The 16,315-nt window shown below is 32.3% G+C and overlaps 1 protein-coding gene across 2 annotated transcripts in view; it reads right to left on the reverse strand.

The window, feature by feature from the left end:
- LOC126758996 (uncharacterized) overlaps positions 1-16,315 on the reverse strand; it is a 332,624-nt gene that overhangs the window by 77,717 nt on the left and 238,592 nt on the right. For both annotated transcript variants that reach the window (XM_050473510.1, XM_050473509.1), the window contains one exon: positions 14,596-14,794. The gene's annotated coding sequence lies outside the window, so the exon portion shown is untranslated. The remainder of the gene's footprint in view (positions 1-14,595; positions 14,795-16,315) is intronic.

Raw genomic sequence — 16,315 nt, forward strand, 5'->3', positions numbered from 1 at the left:
TTTCAAATTCCCTGCAATTTTCTTAATTTTTCCCGCTGTCGATGTGTGTAGAATTTCATTAAAATTTTAATCTCTTTCTGCTACAACTGACTGCCACGTCCTTGTCTTCATTAAAATGCTTGTTTTCTGTGCATTTAATCCATTATTTGTTGTAATTTTTCTTTTATTTTTTGCTTTTAATATCTCATCTTAAGAATTGCAATCAAGTTCTTTTAAGAATTTACATTCCCTGCAAGAGTGTAGCCTTTTATTTTTATTTTGCTGCAAATGGCATACATTTGCTGCCTTTCACTTGTCAAATACACAAGCGTGTGCAATTATTCATGCGCTAAGACATTGACACACAGTCATATGTGGCAAGTGGGATTGAATGTAACTGTGCATTTGTACGTGCAACATAAATTTTATTTATTGTTGTTAGGGTGGCCAGTAAGTAATTGATGTTGTGGAGTATTAACTCAAGAAAGGCTTATTCCAACTGAATTTAGATTTAATTAAATATATGTAGTTACTATAGATAATAATGAATTAATATTTTTGACGCCTAAATGTATGCTATACACAAATTGATGGCAGGTATTTGGAATTATAAAACGAATTTCCATTAAAATTTTGCTTAGAAATTAAAAATTTTAATTTTACTTTCACTTTTTCTTAATTTTTATTTATTTTTTTAATTTTAGCCTTTTATTATTTTAATTTAATTTTTATTTTTTATTTAATTTTAGTATTAATTTTCTTTAGTTAATTTAATTTTATTATATTTTTAATTAAATTAAAAATTAATTTTACTGTGACTTTTCCTTAATTTAGATTTAAATTTTAAACTTTTTAACTCTAATCTTTATTTTAAATTTTTGTTCTCAAATTAATTCGAATTTTAAGTTTAATTTTAAATATTAATTCTAAATTTTGTTTCAATTTTAATTTTACTTTCAGTTTTAATTATTGTAATTTGAATTTCTTTGAAATAAAGTTTAATTTAATTTTTAATTAAAATCAAGATTTTATTAATTTATAATTTTTATTTTAGTATTAATTTATTATTAATTTAATTTCAATTTTAATGTTAATTCCAAAACTTTTTTTTTAATTTTAATATTTATTTTAATTTTTAATTTTATTTAATTATATGATTATTGCTTTTAATTTTAATTTGATTTAATTTTTTTAAGTTTTAAGCTTACTTTTACATTTTTCCAATTTTAATTAATTTTAATTTTAATCTTTATTTTAATTCTTAACTTCAATTTTTAGAGTTTTATTTTTATGTTAATTTTTAATACTAATTTAATGTTGTTATAATATATTATTAATTTGAAATCGAATTCAAATTTAATTTTATCGTTTTGTTTTCTTAAATTTAAATTTGCTTTCAATTTAATTTTAATTTTACTTTAATAATATTTTAGAAATTTTAGTCAAAATGTGGATTTTAGTTTTAATGTCATTTCTCTTAATTTTAAATTTAATTTTTTTTATTTAAATTTAATTTTAATGTTAATTATAAATTTTTTTGAATGCTAATTTAATTTTTAATTATTGTAAATTGAATTTTTGTGAATAAAGTTAAATAATTTAATTTAAATTAAAATTTACTTTAACTGTTCCTTAATTTTAATTTTAAAATTTTTAACTCTAATCTTTATTTTAATTTTTAAAAATTTAAATTAAAATTAAACATTAATTAATTAAAAGTTAAAAATTTAATTTAACTTTAATTTTATTTTTAACTCTATTTAATTAATTTATTTTTAATATAATTTCAAATTAAATTTTAATGTTAATTGTAAATTTAATTTGAATGTTGATTTGAAAATTAAATTATTAATTTTATTTAATTAATTAATTATTTTTAATATAATTTCAAATTAAATTTGAACATTAATTCTAAATTTAATTGATTTGAAAATTAATTTATTAATTTATTTATTATTTATTTTATTTTTTAAGTTTATTTTATAGTATTTTAATGATTCTAATTTGAATTTGATATAATGTTTTTTGGTTTTAAGTTTAAGTTTAAGCTTAAGTTTAGTTTTAAGTTTAAGTTTAAGTTTAACTGTTCCTTAATTTTAATTTTAAAATTTTTAACTCTAATCTTTATTTTAATTTTAGTTTTTAATTAAAATTAAAATTAAAATTAAACATTAATTAATTAAAAGTTAAAAATTTAATTTAACTTTTATTTTAGTTTTAACTCTATTTAATTAATTTATTTTTAATATAATTTCAAATTAATTTTTAATGTTAATTCTAAATTTAATTTGAATTTTGATTTGAAAATTAAATTATTAATTTTATTTAATTAATTAATTATTCTTAATATAATTTCAAATTAAATTTGACCGTTAATTCTAAATTTAATTGATTTGAAAATTAATTTATTAATTTAAATTTTAATATTAATTTTTTTAATTTTAGTATTTATTTTAGTTTTTAAGTTTATTTTATAGTATTTAAATGATTCTAATTTGAATTCGATATAATGTTTTTTGGTTTTAACTTTAAGTTTAAGCTTAAGTTTAGTTTTAAGTTTAAGTTTAAGTTTAAGTTTAAGTTTAAGTTTAAGTTTAAGTTTAAGTTTAAGTTTAAGTTTAAGTTTAAGTTTAAGTTTAAGTTTAAGTTTAAGTTTAAGTTTAAGTTTAAGTTTAAGCTTAAGTTTAAGTTTAAGTTTAAGTTTAAGTTTAAGTTTAAGTTTAAGTTTAAGTTCAAGCTTAAGTTTAAGTTTAAGTTTAAGTTTAAGTTTAAGTTTAAGTTTAAGTTTAAGTTTAAGTTTAAGTTTAAGTTTAAGTTTAAGTTTAAGTTTAAGTTTAAGTTTAAGTTTAAGTTTAAGTTTAAGTTTAAGTTTAAGTTTAAGTTTAAGTTTAAGTTTAAGTTTAAGTTTAAGTTTAAGTTTAAGTTTAAGTTTAAGTTTAAGTTTAAGTTTAAGTTTAAGCTTAAGTTTAAGTTTAAGTTTCAGTTTAATTTTAAGTTTAAATTTAAATTTAAGTTTAAGTTTAAGTTTAAGTTTAAGTTTTAAGTTTTAAATATTATTTTTGTAGTTTAAAATTTTATGCTTAACTTTAATTGAAAAACTAAATTCAAATTTAAGCCTTATAATTCTCTTAATTTTTATTTTAAATATTGAGGATAACCCTAAAATAATCACAAAATAACCATTTATCTTTCTCTCTACTGGGCAGTTCTTACTCCTAAGAAAAGCAACACAACTTTTACAAGTATGCACGTATCTAGTCGAACACTTGTACACAACTGCCACACATGCTTGTAGATGAATGCATTTTTAATGAACTTGAGCTCATTTTGCGATTTTTCATTGCTGATTTCACTCATTCACTGCTCACTACCATTACACACACACACACACACTCGCACATCTACTACTATAAACAACCTAACTGTTGGCAGCCAGCTGCGAGTGACGAGCCACGTCCTTTATTACATACATACAAATGCCTGCCGGCTGACTGATACTGCTGCCGAGCAACTTTCTTACATTTTTCCTTACGAAAAACTTTACACGCTGCTTTTTCTGATTTTTTTCGCATCCTTAACTGGTCGAAAAAGGCATTTTAAATGAGTTACAATTTTGCACACACAGTTTTTATTCTGTCTGCTAGGCGCAAGGGAGCGATTTCTAGCTGACACCATGCGTCGCCGCGCTGTGCTGCGCAACTTTCTTTAGCAGATCACAAATGCTTATGTGTATGTGTGCCACACAACTGTGTGGTATTACCGTTAAGCTGCACTTTTACATGCGGCGCATGTGTTGGTATTTAAGGCGCGAGGTGTATAAGCGTTAAAACGAATGAGTGAAGCGAATGGTAAGCGTATTGCAGATGAGTAACCTTAATCACCGCATACATATACACAAACTGTTACAATGTCATATGTGTGTGTGTATGTTGGAGGATTATATCTCAATGCGCCTTAAGTTATGCTACAGCTGCTGGGTATGGCAATATAAATGTATATCTTATCTAGCTAACACAGTGCAGCAATTTATATGCAAGTGAGCGTTTGTATGTATACGTGTGTGTGACATCAATATTGCTGTGTTGAAAAATGATAAATTGCTGACATTGTGGTTGTAGAGCGCAATATGCAATTGCAATTTTCGTTGCCAACACATATATACATAGATAATATAAGACAAACACACATACATATTTAATGTTTTAAACCTATCTATATATAAATATATGTACACGCACACATAAAAACATATTGAATATTAGATATTTATATATATCCCACATGAGTTGGTACCGCGTTCCAGCGCTTAAGTTGAAAATAAAAGCAAAATTCTAACTCCTGCCTGTAATTGATGAGCAAAATATGAGACGTAACCAGTCAGACGGTCTCTCGTGTGTAATTTGAGCTGCTTAAGCGAGTGGTATGCTTTTTATGACGCTCACTTTAATGACGGTTGAAAGAAATATTGTCGAACTCAGTGGCGTAAATGTCACATATAATGAAGATTTAGTTGTGACAGTGGAATTAAAGCAAAATAAATTTATAAATAAATAATAAAGAATGGAAGAATGCAATCAGAGTCGCTGGAGGCTAGATCAAATTTCAAAGAAAACCAAAGCGAAGCATGTTTGGATGGAGTAATGAAATGTTTGAAAGAATACAAGAGCAAGACTTCGGTTTAATATTGCGGATTACTTGAAATTTTCTTTCAAAAGGCTGCTGAGGCAATAGTACGCGATTAGGGTCATTAGAAAGTCTTCCTTTTATATCAGGAGATCCGCATAAGCTAGAGTCCGCTTTGGTATCAATACCGCCGAGCTGAGGATGAGAGCGACGTTAGAAATGACGGTAAAACTTCCGCCATTTTTTCACAAACATGACATTCATCTGTTTTCGGCGATCAAAAAACCGCCAGCAGTTTGGCCGTTGACATACATGACTTCGAAAGTGTAGGCAATCAGATATAGCTGAGAAGTAGGTTAGGCGGCTATTACCGCGTAAGCGCTGTCTACGCCATTAAAGAAGAAGGTTATGTTATGTAAACAGGTCTATCTTAACAGAGCTCTGACTTGGACAGTTTAGAACGACGTCTGTTGTTGGGCCTAAAATTTCTATATAATTGACTATAAGACTCTTACCAATCGACAAATAGCTTTGATCCTATTACAATTTTGATGAGACGAATTTTGTTTCTTCGACTATGTCTGCTGGTTCACCGAAGTAAGACTGGTAATATGTTTCATGGAGGAGAAAGTGTCTGGATATTTCCATTTTACCTTCCTACATACAACTTTGCTCACTAGCGTCCGATAAGATTTCTAGTCATACCCCTATGACTGCGGCAAGATGAACTTTGGTAAGCGCAAGTACCATAGTTCATAGATCTCGGATCGTCTACTCTAAATTAATAGGATCTTACAGTCACAAAGTTGGTCGTCGATCAACGCCTGCTAAGCGCACGCGAGGCCCATTGTTTCAGTGCTAGCCGGGAGTCTGATGATGAAGACACTCCTTGACTACCTTTGAGCATACAGTTCGAAGATAGATCGACTGACCTGCCTTCTCTCTGTCTTCACATTACAGAAATAAAAACCTGTGTACTTTAACGACGTACGACACGGTCTCAAGGTCTTTCAAAGAAAATAGTGATAACAAGCAATCTGTTCTAAGACACAGTCGGTTCCAAGTATGTTAACTGAATGGATCCGAATGTTTGTTTTGGAATGGCCAAAGAATGCGTTTATCATAAATATTTGGAAAATATTTTGGGCAGTACAACAACGACAACATAAGTCTTGAAAATATCTTGGTGACAGGACAACTACTGGGAAAAATAGAGAAATACTTGTATATTGGTAATATTCCATTAAGTCAATTGCAGCTGAGAGACTAAGAGATCTCTGTCGAATCCTTTCTATATAAATTTAAGTGAGATGTACCATATTAAAAAGGATACAACGAAGTACGGTGGTAAAGAGTTATGTCCATTTCCACTCAAAGTATTTATTAACTAAGACGTCGTTACTGCTTGTAATGAACTCTTTCATTCTACTTGTCACATAGGAACCCGGATAGAAAAGATCTCCTTTATTTGGCCGTTAATCAATAAGTAGCGAATACAGTGGCAAGGACTTTAAGAAAAGAAAGAAAAAAAAATTCGGCAAGCAACGAGTTGTGATCAGAACCGTCTGAATGGTGAAGTTTACTGGTGTTTAAGGGGCTATACCAGTGTAACGCATGAAAAATTAGGCGATTTTCGTGCATTTTTTTAAAAGAAAGACTCGATGTTTTGAACTTCTTTGGACGTAATAAAGTATACCTTCAGCTATATTTTAAGATTTATTTTTTATAAAAATATTGAAAAATAACGGAGTTATGTGCCATCTTCGAAGGTGCCAAAAAAAAAAAAAAAAAGTACCCCAACTGCTGACATGATTCTGACCAAATAAGTAGCTGAAACAAAAAAATTCAAAAAGTTTATTAAACTTCAATATATTTCCTATACAATTAACTACGATCTTTGAAAAATATTAAAAATTAACAAAATGGCGTAATTTTGAAATAAATTTCGTTTTTATTTAAGTAAAAAATGGTCGTTTTTTTATAATGCGAAATTGACAATTTTCAATTAATCAAAAAGATCGTAGGTCGTTGTATAGCAAACTATACTCAGTTTTAATTTGAAGCCGATCGGTTAATTTGTCATTGAGTTATGATGTCAGCAATTTTGAAAAATGTTATTTCGAGAAAAACGCGTTTAAAGTTTCTCTTATATATGTTTCTACCTCCGAGCGGTGGCTCCTTAGAACGCCGCCATCCAAAATTTAATCAAGATACGATCTTGCCAATTTCACAAGATATTTTTAAAAACATAAACTATCGAAAAAGCAAAAAAAAATTTTTTTTGAAACTGTCACACTGGTATGGCTCCCCAAAGCTCTTTTAATGGGAGAGGTAGTTTCTCTTTTGCGGAAAACAATGTGAGCTGCAAATTGTCTACAGCTTATAACTACACATAACCGAAGCTATTGTCGCCTATTCACTCAACGAGTGAGGAATAACATGTATATCACCGCTCCAGTAAAAAAGGGTAGCCTGATGTTACAAAAGCGCTGTAAAATCAACATCTTTTGAAATCATTACCTTCCGGCATTCTACGTTGTTGGAGATATACCATATATATATATATTTCCCTTGAAATTTCTCAATTAACTAAGTTTTTCTTTCTGAACTCTGAAAACTTTGGTATGAAACTAAACTAATTGGTATGAAACCCGACTAGTTGAATAGAATAGTAATTGGTATGAAACCCGACTAGATGAATAGAATAGTAATTGGTATGAAACCCGACTAGATGACACTGAATAAAAATAATGAAGACAGTGTCGAATTCACGATTTTAGCACAAAAATAAGTTAAATTCAGAAGCATTTACGAAGTAACATCAATGTTAATGACAAAAAATGTTAACTTCTTACCAGAACTTTGATCGGTTAGCTTATATTGCAGCTATGTACACGCCGTAAACGATCTAAAAAATTTCTTCGGAGATTTCGTGAAGTTATCTCGTAAATTGAAACATTTTTCGATACAAGCAGCCATGTATATACTATATGGTCCGATATCAACCGTTCTGATAAATGAGCAGCATTTCAGCATAAACATTGTAGGATCTCTGACGCTTCTTTTTGAGTGTTACAAACATCGTTGCAAACTTAATATACCCTGTTCAGTGTACAAAAATATATTGGAAGGTAGAAATTCGTAGGAAGGAAGAAGAAAAAAAGGAAATTCAGGATCCGCTGCTGAATGTAGCAAACGCAAGTCAGAAGTAAATGGAAAGTTCGATCTCGTAACGTTGTTAAGACAAAGGTGTCTTTGGTATATAAGGAGAATCCATACAGAACCGACTATAGTATTTTTCAACAATACCGAGAATAAGACATTGTATTCATTTATGAATGAAAGAAATTAATGTTCGAATCATTTCGCCGGTCCTCAGGTCATTTGATACAATCAACTGTGTACTACTTTGACTTTGTCGTCTTGGTTCTACATATTTCTACAAAATGTCGTCTTCTAGACGCATAAGTCGCAATAACACCCTTGAGTAAGCGCCATAAGTAAATAGTTTGGAGAAACGCATATATTTCCTTACACATGCGTCTAGAGTATTGGCAGCCAACTCACAAGTGCATGACAATTAGCGGTTCAACGGAGCATTCAAATAAATGGCAAGAGATTAATGGCATTTATTTTTCATTTCCACAACAATCTGGTAGCAATTTCGGCAAATTTACAGAGTGCAAGGGTTAAGCAAAGGCGCTGCATGCGAGCATCTATTATTGTGTGTGTGTGTGTGTCGACACATACGGGTTGTGGACTGCAGGCTAGTGGATTGCCAAAAAGGAAAGAGTGCGCGCTGCCATGTTATGTTTATAACGGTATTGGCGTTGTTGGTGGCAGTTCAATTTGTTGGCTGGCAGTAGCGCTATTGCAAGTACAGTGCCTGCCACTGCGCGCTTGCCAAAGAGAAATTTATATTTGTTTTTTTTTTTTAGGTGCTGCTTCCTTTGTTTTTGGCGCAGCAGTTGGAAAGACAACAAGTTTTTGGCCTCAATACACGTAACGGTATTGTGAAAACCCATCTCTGTGTGTGTGTAAGTAGATGTATTTGTGTGTGTGTGCTGCTTTTTACTACTCGACCAGGCCTTTGCTAGATACAACTTGGCATGACCGCGGGTGCAAAGGATTAACTAATATATGAGGCTAACGTGCGGCGGTCTGCGCAATTCCGCCATTTTTTCAGCTACTCGGAAAGTACAAAAGTTTCCATTGCACAAAAAAGAAGGAAAAAATAAAGGAAAATCGAAAGAAATTGCTGCTGGTGTCGAATAAAAATTTGGTGGCCGGCGATTGTACGCCTTTGTGGGGCAACAATAATATTAGAAAGTGCACACAGACACATATGTACACATATACAAACAAATATGTACTCACTCATATGATTACACATATGTACGAATACATGTACATGCTACACATGCTGGCAGCGCCCGGTTTGGCTTGCCACACTTGCTAAATTGTTGCCTTTTTCTCGAAAATTGTTCGCCGCTCTCAAAGTAATGCTGCGCGCGTTGAGTTTGATTGCACCAAAGTAACTAAGTGAGGGATTTAGGAAATTGCTAAAGCAAATATATAACTCCCTTGGGTTGCATTAGGCAGATAGAGGCACACATATTGCACATACACAAGCGCACTTAAATGTATATATACATATATGTATAGGTAAGAGTAGCCATACGTGCTGCTCATATTTCGCTCTTGGCTCTACGCTTTTTCACAGCTGCCAAAGTTGCTAAAAAGCGTGTTTCCTTTGTCTGCGGTTTGACCTGTTTTCGCTGTTGTTCTCTGCCTTTTATGGCAGTGTTTTCTTCTTTTTTTTTGATAGTTTTTCATAAAGGGGGAAGGGATTATGTGTACGGCGTTATATTTCATGCAATGGAATTGTTTGATGAACGCGAACTAAAGACCGGGTGGTTGAGTTGGTAAAACTACATGAAATTAAAAAAAAAGTACACCGTAGCTGGCATAAGGTACCACAAATAAAGAAGTTTTCATACTAATGCTTGGTTTTGAACGTTCAGTTTGTATGTTAGCCATATGATATAGTAGTCCGATATGGAAAATTTTTTCGGATATCACTGAATATACTTAGACAAGAAAGCGTACCAAGTTTCGTGAAGATATATCATCAACTTAAAAAGCTTTTCATACAAGAACTTTATTTTGATCGTTCAGCTTGTATGGCAGCCATAGGATATAGTGATCCGATTTGCAAAATTCCTTGAAATATTTTTGAGTTTTCTTGGAGAATAATCCATGCCAAATTTCGTGAAAATATCTCGTCAACTTAAAAAGTTTTCCATACAAGAACTTTATTTTGATCATTCAGTTTACATGGCAGCTATGTGATATAGTGGTCTGATTTGGAAAATTCCTTGAAATATTTTTGAGTTTTCTTGGAGAATAGTCCATGCCAAATTTCGTGAAAATATCTCGACAACTTGAAAAATTTTCCATATAAGAACTTTATTTTGACCGTTTAGTTTGCTTGGCAGCTATATGATATAGTAGTCCGATATGGAAAATTTTTCCTTCAATATCACTGAATACACTTAGACAAGAAATTTTGACCCGTACCAAGTTTCGTGAAAATATATCATCAACTTAAAAAGTTTTCATACAAGAACTTTATTTTGATCGTTCAGTTTGTATGGCAGTTATATGATATAGTAGTCCGATCTGAACAATTTTTGCTGTGCTTATAGCGATGATTCTCATAATATATTTCTGCCAAATTTCGTGAAAATATTTTGTGAAACATAAACGTTTGCCATATAAAACATTACATTCTACAGTGTTCCGATATCGGGGATTCCGAAAAATGATAAGTTTCTTTGGGACAAAAGGTGTATGCTAAATTTTAGAGCAATATCTCATAAACAGAGGGACTCTAGTATTTTTGAAAGTCCAGATGATTTAGAAAAGTTTTCTTCGCGTATTCACAAGCATATTTTTGCATTAACAAGACCTGACAGCCAAGCGAGTATTTTCGAAAGCTGCCGTAAAAAATATCAAACAGAAGTTGTATTTTCCGCGTGCTCAAAGCACTTTCAATATCAAATCATTGTTAAAAACCCCTTCAACATTAAAATTACCGCTAAACTGTAGAATTTACCCTTCACTCCTAAAAGTATGCTACACTGTAGCGCCTATTTGCGGCGCCGCAGCGCACTACACGTCCATTATGTGCGTAATAAATTCACTTTTAGTAAATTTTTGACATTAACATTTTGAACGATGCAAAAAAACGCAAGCGAGCGGCAGCAGTGGAAGCGTAAAAAAGTAAGAAAGAAATATTGAAAAACGCTCAGTGTATACGGATATTCCCCGTTGCGCTTAAGCGCCAAAAAATATGCAATCAAACTTTATTGCCAGCAATAAAGTGTATGAAAAAGGCTTTTCGTCGGGAATTCGCAGCTATCGGGTTAATGGAAAAAACGATTTTAGTTTTTTGGATTTTTTATTTTGATTTTTTTTATTTCTTTTGAAGATTGTAAAGTGTGGCAGTGGAAAATATGCGGTAAAAAAGTGATTTGAGCGGAAGGAAAAATATTTATGTTAAAAATGCTGGAAAGTATGTAGATATTACAAGTTTAAATAAAAAAAAATATTTTTAATGTATGGAAAGTGGCATAAAAAATAAAATTGGTTTACAACTTATCATTACAAAAAAAAAAAAAACAAATTGTTAAAAATTCCCCGCTGAACTTTTCCGTGGGTGTAGACTGGTAATATACCTCAGTATCACCAGCACAGCAGGGCCGAATTGGTAACAGTTTACCTCTATTGTAGTTGGGAGGTATCTACTTAAAATCTAACCTCTTAACTGGTTGGTCATTGCAGCTATTGAGCATGTAGATTATGAGTCTTTCTATAGTTGGGGTACAGAAGGAGCTGGATCAAGTCATGCGACCCGGAATAAGATAGCCTTATTTAAACCAAGCGAAGTTATGTCTCTACACTCGTGGGTCCAAAATAGTTAAAACAATAACATTGATTTAAAGGATCTCCTGTAAAATAGCCACAACCGGCCTAGTTGTTCCCAGAAGAGAGCAGCATTTGCAATGAGCTCGAAATAGACAGTACAAAGACAGGAGTTTAGCATAGGAGCAAAAGCGCATCATTATCATGGGAGTTGCCGCTAAGATACCAGAGGCAACCCGAGTCAAACCCGGTAGCCGAAATATGACTGCTAAGCAGGGAGGGGAGGCAGATCCCAAAAGTGTTGCTGCTGGGAGTGCGTCTGTCAGGGAATGGCCGAGTTTAAATATCGATTACCCTGCGCAGACAAAGTATGCGGAGAAGCGACATGATGCCTATCTGCTGCGAAGGACTCAGTTACAGCCAACAACCAATGAGGAGCTTACAAAGGAGCTTCAGTATCCATTGATGGCGTAGAAGCAGTTGTGTTTTGAGATAATTTTAAGATTGAACGGCTAGCAGCAGCCAAGCGACAAAGGTCAGCTAAAGAGGCTAATCGTCAGCTAAAAGACCTAAACCAAAGAGCGTGACGTCCGCAAAATCATTTGAGGATGTGGCCCGGAATCGCATTTTATCATTAGTGCACTGAATGAGAGAGATACCGAAGGAATTATCTCTAGAACCCAAAGGAAAAGGATGTAAGCTGCTTTGACAAATGTGGCACTGGACGTGCTATTAAGCAGTCCAGGTCCGTCACCGTTATACACGGATACTGGATGGTAGGAGGACCAAATGAAGATGACAGATGATGATGAGCGATCGGTCTAGCTATATAAGGTCGTAATAACCAAGATTGAGTAGGTTTACCGGTTGAATATTCCATCCCGACCAAGGGCAAGGGTATGAATCCCGACTATACCAGCGCAGCCGCACTACAGATATTGCAGCTCATCAGAGACTGCATCCCGAATCTGTCTACTGAGGATTGAAGATTCGTCAAGGTCTTCAAAGTCCAGGACGGCCATCGACATCAACACGTCAACTTGGGACTCGACGATTAACAGTCAGAGATTTTACCGATATCGTTGGAATATCAGAAGGATCAGTGAAAACCACTTTGAAAGATCATTTGAGCCTAAGAAAATCACTTAATTTTTTCGAAAAACAGCGTCGCGTTTACGTATGTAAAACCATGCATTCCGACTACCAGTTTGTCATAAAACATATTATTACTGGCGATGAGTTTTCGATCTATGCTTACGACCCAGAAACAGACGATCAAGCGGCCGAATATTGTGGCAAAGGTGAGCCAAAGGCGTAAAAGCCACGTCAAAGCAGGTCTAAATCAAGATTATGTTGACAGTTTTCTTCGACTAACGAGGTTTGGTGCACTCTGAAATCCTTCCGAACGGCCAAACTGTCAACAAGGAATACTACTAAAGTTCTATGCGTCGTTTGCGCGAAGCCATTTGCAAAAAGAGGCCGGAATATGGGCCGAAAATTCTTGGTTTTTGCCCCAAGATAATGCACCATCGCATACTGTATTGATACTTCGAGAGCTGCAACCACCGTATTGGCCTGATTGAGCTCCTTGCAACTTCGCAAATTCAAAAAACTGCTCCGGGAAAACCGTTTTGAGTCAATTGAGGACATTAAACGTGAGACGCTACGCGCGTTGAAGACTGTTACGGAAATTGACTTTAACAACTGTTTTGAGGATTGAAAAAACGTTGACACAAGTATGTATTGTGTTGGGTTACTTGAACAGTACTAAAGGCGATCACTTTGAGGAAGACGACTTAGATTTTTCTAGAATAAAATAAGATTTTTAATATTGTGAACAAAGTCTTACTATTTTTTGCTCATAGTATTAAAAAATAGTTTTTTGGATCTATAAGACAACTTTATGCTGATGAAATTAAATATTTCAAAACTAAATTTTAAAATGTTTAGAAGCGAACTTTTCAAAAAAATAGTATAAATATACCAAAAAAGTTAAAAAAAAAAAATATTTTAAGTCACCATAACACCATTATGTTGCATGAAAAAGTATTAACGGTAAATATTTATTAAAAAATATGTGAACAATTTTTGTCGTCACATATTTTATGCGCGCTTTGTTGGCAATAATTCTGCCACAGCAGCACAGCTGAGCTGCGCTTGCATTTTACATTAGCTGATGCTGCCATATTTTTCATATATTTCAGCGAACTTTAGCTGGTTGCAAGCCAAATTCGGCGAACACACACGTACCGCAAATGGCTAATGCTGACATGCAATGCATGGCCAATATTGGTTTATTGCTAACTAAACTAAACGAAGCTAGAATAAGGCAAGGACATATGTATGTGTATGTAAACACATTCATATATATAGTATACATACATACATATATATATTATTTCTTAGTGTATGTGTGTGCGCATTGGAAACTTTGTATTTCTCTATGCATGTAAGTATGTCTGTGCTTACCAGCTTGCAATCATTTGGCCATGCGGCCAGCATAAGTCTGGTGGCAGCTGCAGCTGCACCTAAAAATATGCTTTGTTTTATATTGCTCGACATAATTCGTTGGCGCAGTCATTCATTTGCTCTTTACTGCGCTGTTTTTATTTTTTACAATTTTTCTCGCTGAGCATTGCATATGTGTGTGTGCGCTTACTTGGTATGCATGCCGTTTTTATTTATGGATGCGTATGTATGTGTGTGTTTGAGTGAGTTTGCGTGTATTTGTGCCCTATAACCTTTTCGTTGCTGCATAATTTCTGCTGCAGCTGCTTAGTTATTACTGCTCACCACTACACACACACATACACACAACTGGCATTTGGTCCAGCCAAGCGTTGCTTGCATTTTTATTGCCTTTGGCAACACTCTAAGTGTATTAAAATTGCAGTGTAGAAATAGATTGCAAGAAATATCGCAAATCGAAAAGATTGCATATGAAATCAGCAGCAGCATAAACCCAGAAAGCAAGATTGAAAAATATCGGACTTGCATGAAGTTGCCATACAATATTATTACTACTTTTTGTTTTTGCATTTTATAGCAGTTTGGCTTGGTACTCACCTGCAACTGCTGCTTTTGCTGCTGTGTGTTATTGTTGTTTTATCCGTATTTTTGTGCTGCTTTGCTGCGCACTCCTTCGTTGCTTTTGCTCCACTAAATACTCTGTTCAAAGTTTGATATGAATTCGTTGCGCTGATTTTCCCACAGCTGTTGGATTTCTTTTACTTTCGTATTGCAATCGCGCGCGTTTGGCTGCGAGCTGTAATGAATTCATAGAAAGATGAAAATGAAAATGCATGCATAGCAAATCGCTTAGAATGTTGTGATTAAATTCGCTTTGTTTAGTTTTGATTTGCTAAGGAAAAGTTAATTATCTTTCGATGAGTAATTGAATTGTCGAGAAAATGAATTATTATGTAATTGAAAAGTTTGAAAAAATATCGGATTATATAATTGCATAAAAAATATTGAACAAGAATATTGGAATAATAGTAAAATATAATTTCTGAATTAAAATTGAGAAATAATGCAATTTTTGTAGCATACTTTTGGGCGCCTCAACAAAAATACTGTGCTATTGAATTGAAAATTATTATGTAATTGAAAAGTTTAAGCAAATACAGTATTAAATAATTGCAAAAACAATACTGAACAAAAAATAGTAGTAAAAAAATAGTTTCTGAATGAAAATTAAAGAAAAACAATTTTGTTGCATACCTTTGAGCGCCGGTACTGAAACAACTTATCTATTGAATATTGAACAAGGAATATTGGAATAATAGTAAAATATAGTTTCTGAATTAAAATTGAAAAATAATGACATTTTTGTAGCATACTTTTGGGCGCCTCAACAAAAATACTTTGCTATTGAATTGAAAATTATTATGTAATTAAAAAATTTCAAAAAATACAGTATTAAATAATTGCAAAAGGAATATTGAACAAAAAATAATAGTAATATATGGTTTCTTAACAAAAATTAAGAAAGAATGCAATATTTGTAGTATACGTTTGAGCGCCGCTATTAAAACGACTTGTCTATTGAATATTGAACAAAAAATATTGAAATGATAGTAAAATATAGTTGCTGAATTAAATTTGAGAAATAATGCAATTTTTGTAGCATACTTTTGGGCCCTCGACAAAAATAATTCGCCACTGAAAAATTATTCTCTACAAAAAGTATTGATATAACACTAAAATATAGTTTTAAAATGAAAATTTCTCAATTTCTGCAATTTTTGTAGCATACTTTTCAGCGCCGCTACTGAAAATATTTTTTTCTATTATATGGTAGCAATTTGTTTTAGTTGCTCAACCTTGCTGATTTTCAGCTCGACATTGTATGTGAGTTAAGCAACAATTTTACGAAATTTGGCGTTGCTTTGCTCATTTTCTGAAGGATTTAGGGCAAAAAATAACATATCTGAACAATCAGTTGAATGACAGCTATATGTTGCAGTCAATTGATTTCAATGACTTTTGGTGTTTACATTATGCATATAATAAAATAGTAGTTCATAAAATTTTATGTGGTTATCTCTAAAACCTAGCGAATTATAGCACAATTCTGCTTATTTGAAAAATCGGTTGTATGGCAGCTATATGCAATTGTAAACCGATTTCAAAAATTTTTGACGACTTTTTTAAGTATACAACAATAAAACAATAGATTTTAGATTTATAACTCGCTAATTTAGTAAGTTATAGCACAATTCTGCATATTTGAACAATCGTTTGTATGGAAACTACAATTTATGGTCAACCGATTTGCATAATT

Source organism: Bactrocera neohumeralis, chromosome 5, assembly GCF_024586455.1.
Source record: "Bactrocera neohumeralis isolate Rockhampton chromosome 5, APGP_CSIRO_Bneo_wtdbg2-racon-allhic-juicebox.fasta_v2, whole genome shotgun sequence".
Lineage (NCBI taxonomy): Eukaryota > Metazoa > Arthropoda > Insecta > Diptera > Tephritidae > Bactrocera > Bactrocera neohumeralis.